Consider the following 4,424-nt stretch of genomic DNA (forward strand, 5'->3'; position numbering starts at 1 on the left):
AAAAAAAAAAAAAAAAAAAAAAAAAAAATTTATGAGGTAAATGCTATCCGCCTGACTTCTGAAATTTTCTTACCTCCGTACTCCCCGTTAACTGGGCACTTAATTGTAGAATAAAATAAAATTTAGTGCTGGCAAATTTGTCAGCTGAAGGGGGCAGCATGGATTTCAGTGCTAAAGTGGGGGTCAGTTGGCCCCGGGCTTCTGGTCCTTGGAGGCCAGCGGAAGCGCCGCATCGCTGCGAGGAGCAACGTGAGCCTGTGGCTTAAATTTCCCGGGCTAGTGGTACTGCACTGAATGCATATGCAATAACCGGACGCAGAAAAAAAAAACAGCGGGGACCAGGGGAGGCGAATCCCTTCCCGACGCGAGTCCGAGCGTCTGAGAAGCAGAAGGCACAAGCCCCGGCGACCTAAGCCCTGGATCAGCCGGCCCGAGGACCCACGTTGGCATTTAGAACCTGAAGCGAGCTGAAGCCTTCGGTTGCCAGGCTTCGACGCTCTAGCGGGCGGGCCGCAGACGCCGGAAGTCTCGACTGCTCTCCCGCTAGCGCGCCGACCCGCGCGCATTTACCGGCCTCTCCCTGCACCCTGAAGAACTCCTCAAGGTTGTTACGGCGTGGTGTTTTTGTCACTCACAGGTTAGTCTCCCGCGGGTGTAAGAGTCTCCGTCTTCACCCTCGCAAGGAGCGTTTGTACCCGCAATCCGGGCGGCTGCGTTTGCGCGCGGGGTGAGTTGCTGCTTGGAGACTTCCTCAGGGGTCACCTCGCGGAGGTTTGCGCCGGCGCCGGGTGGCTACCTCCCTGCGCTGCTTCTTTGGGGCCTGGGAACCAGCGGTAGCTCCTCGAATTGGATGCCACCAGTGCCCCCGCGCGCTCGGAGTTAGGAGGCTGTGTCTAGCTAACCAGGGCCCTGTCCTGCAGTTTTTGCTGATCATCCCCGACAGCACACCGTAAAGAGTTGGGGGTCCTCTCCAAGAGCTGGGACCGGGCATTTTTGTTGGTAGTCCTAAATTTCAACACCTTGAGGAGTACGCTGCCCAAATTATTGTAGGAAAGAATATTGTGGTTTAGTGGTCATAATACTTTTTGTCTCCGCCACAGTTGAAGAGCAGAACCCTCCCCTCCCCAACAGGGGCTGACTACAGAAGTGATTTCCGTGTAGGGCACATTGGATGTATTTATGTATATATGAGTGCTTGTGTGTGTGTTTGGGGGTGGGTGCTGTGTAATTTTAAAAAATCTATGGAGATTATGATAATTTGATAACCTGCCTCTCCAGTCTTCCCCTAATTCCTCCGCATTCTCCCCGGAGAGCTATTGCCCTACTTCTAAGGCGGGTCACTTGCGTATAGAAGTAGCAACCCTCCGCTTACACTTGCACATTTAAACATAGATCTGATTGTGTATTTCTGCCCTCAGAACTTCCTGTCCTTCCCGTTGCCTTCAGGAGAATACACATTTCTTAGAATACACATACCTTCTTCAAGGGCCTTCAGGGTCTTGATTCTGCTGAATTTTTCAGTCTTTGGTCCTTTCATGGAAAACACGCCTGCAGGTACATGTGTATTATGCTCCCACCATGCCAGTCTACAATAGTTTAATCACTTTAGATATGGCAAAGTTTTATATGGTTTACCCACGTTTTTATTTTTGTTCTAACATTCAGACAGAAATCAATTGAATTCCTAATATTGCTGGGCACTGTTTTAAAAACAGGATAAAATGGAAAAAAACAAAACAAAACAGTCTTCAGTCTTTAAAAAAAAAAAAAACTTTACTGACACATAATTCACTTACCATAGAATTCACCATTTAAAACGTACAGCGATTAGTACATTCACAAACTTGTACAACCATCACTACAAAACATGCTTTAATCTTCTTCTACTTCATTAGTTGGTTTAATTTTCTGTTTCAGACAGACTCCAAGAAGTTATTCTCACATTATTTCATTCATGTTTAATATGTCGTATTCAATTTGTGAGAGCCTGTCGGAACAATTTTATAACATTTTCATCACTCCGAAAAGAAATCCTGTGCTTATTCAGCAGGCTCTCCTGACTGCCCCGTCCCCACTCCCCATTCCAAGCCTTAAGCAGCTGTAAATTGACCGTATATTTGACTATTCTGGATTATTCATGTAAGTGAAATCAGACAGCGTGTGGTCTTTTTCAACTGGCTTCTTTTAATTAACATTCATGTTCATCTTTGTTGTGTTTAATAGCATGTGTCACTACTTCATTGTTTAAAATTGCTGGATAGTCTTTTATGGGTATTACCACTATTTATTTTCCTTTAGTGGACATTTGGATTGTTTCCACCTTTTGGCTCTTATGTATAATGCTGCTGTGAACATTCACCTACAAGTTTTTGTTTGGACATCATGTTTTCATTTCTCTTGCGTATGTGCATAGGAATGAAATGGCTGGGTCATGGTAGCTCTGTTTAACATTTTAAGAAATGATCAGACTGTTTTCCAAAGCACCAGTTTGCGTCTTTTTAACATTCCTACCCCCAGTGTATTAGGGTTTTGATTTCTTACTCCTTGCCAACACTTGTCATTATCTGTCTTTCTAATTCTAGCCATTCTAGTGGGTGTGAAGTGTCATTGTGTTTTCATTCTTTTTAGTTGACATGTAATAATTGTACATATTTAGGGACTACAGAGTGATATTTTGATGCATGTATACAATGTGTAATGATCAAATCAGGTGATTAGCATGTCCGTCACCTCAAACATTCGTCTTTTCTTTGTGTTGTGACCATTAAACATCTCCTAACTTTTTGAAAATATTATGGTTTTGAATTGCATTTCCCCGATGGCTAATGATGCTGGGCATCTTTTCGAGTGCTTATCGCCCATTAGTATATCTTCTTTGGAGAAATGTCTACTCAGATCCTTTGCCCATTTTTAAATTAGGTTGTCTTTTTTGTAATTAAGTTGCAAGGGTTCTTTATATATTCTAGTTACAAGTCATTTATCAGATATGTGCCAGTCTTTTAGATTATGCTACTGTTCTTTTAAATGAAAAGCACATGAGATTAATTTTTAGTAGCCCTGGAGACCTCCTTATGGGTGTGTGGCTGTAGTTCACAGAGTGAAGTTTTTCCAACAACTACATGGAAGGCCAGGCCCAGGAAAAATGCTGTGAAGAACCTGTGAGGAGCATTTTAAGACTTGAAAAATGAAGCAAGGGGAAACTTTATAATTTGTCCATTCTCTATTGAGTTTTGTCTTTATTGATTTTTAGGAGTTCTTTGTGTAGGGATATTAAGCCATTGACTGTTAGATATGTGGCAGATATTTTCCATCTATTTAGTTAATTTTTTATATTTTTTACTATACTGTTTTAAATTTTTGTGTAGTCAGGACTTTTTCTCTAAAAGGCTTCTGGCTTGTAGTTTAGGATATTGTTCTTAAATTATAGGAGTTATAGAAATTGACATAGTAGTTCCCAGTTAGTGTGACATCTGAGTCCCTGGTATTATATTAAGTCTAATGGTGTTCATTGTTTCAGACATTGGTACCTTCCTATCTTTCTGCCTTGAAAAATATGCCACGATCTAAACTTTGTTCATTTAACTTTCTATTTTAAACAGACTCCAAGAAGTTATTATTTTATTCTCTTGTTTATATTTCATATACTACATTAGATTCGTGATAGCCATATTGGACAGTTGGTTACCGAAGAGAAGTTACTTTTTTCATACTAGCAGGCATTTATTTGAAGATTTAATATATGCAGAGGTTGAGTATAACTATTGTGTTCTGTATTATTTGGGGCATGTTGGAAAAAGTAGTTTTTTTTTTTTTTTTTTTGAGACAGAGTTTCACTCTTGCTACCCAGGCTGGAGTGCAATGGCGTGATCTCGGCTCATCGCAACCTCTGCCTCCTGGGTTCAGGCAACTCTCCTGCCTCAACTTCCTGAGTAGCTGGGATTACAGGCACGTGCCACCATGCCCAGCTAATGTTTTGTATTTTTAGCAGAGACGGGGTTTCACCATGTTGACCAGGATGGTCTCGATCTCTTGACCTCGTGATCCACCCGCCTCGGCCTCCCAAAGTGCTGGGATTACAGGCTTGAGCCACCGCGCCCGGCCGGAAAAAGTAGTTTTATAAAATCCTGTTGACATTGTTTTGTATTTATTTTCTTATTTCATTGGTTAAAAGGCAGTAGTAGTAGTAAATATATATATATATTTTTATATGTTATGAATATATATATGTAAAACTTTTTTTTGAGACAGAGTTTTGCTCTTGGCACCCAGGTTGGAGTACAATGGCACCATCTCGCTCACTGCAACCTCCACCTCTTGGATTCGAGCAATTCTTCCACCTCAGCCTCTAGAGTAGCTGGGATTACAGATGGCCGCCACCATGTCCAGCTAAATTTTGTGGGGTTTTTTTTTTTTTTTTTTTTTTT

The 4,424-nt window shown here is 41.7% G+C and overlaps 1 protein-coding gene across 1 annotated transcript in view; it reads left to right on the forward strand.

The window, feature by feature from the left end:
• The first annotated feature begins 551 nt into the window (after positions 1–551).
• Positions 552–4,424, forward strand: part of LOC108293801 (cytochrome c oxidase assembly factor 1 homolog) — an 87,742-nt gene continuing 83,869 nt past the window's right edge. Inside the window, exon 1 of the mRNA XM_017515374.1 lies at positions 552–637. The gene's annotated coding sequence lies outside the window, so the exon portion shown is untranslated. The remainder of the gene's footprint in view (positions 638–4,424) is intronic.

Source organism: Cebus imitator, unplaced genomic scaffold (genome assembly GCF_001604975.1).
Source record: "Cebus imitator isolate Cc_AM_T3 unplaced genomic scaffold, Cebus_imitator-1.0 Scaffold548, whole genome shotgun sequence".
Taxonomy (NCBI): Eukaryota; Metazoa; Chordata; class Mammalia; order Primates; family Cebidae; genus Cebus; species Cebus imitator.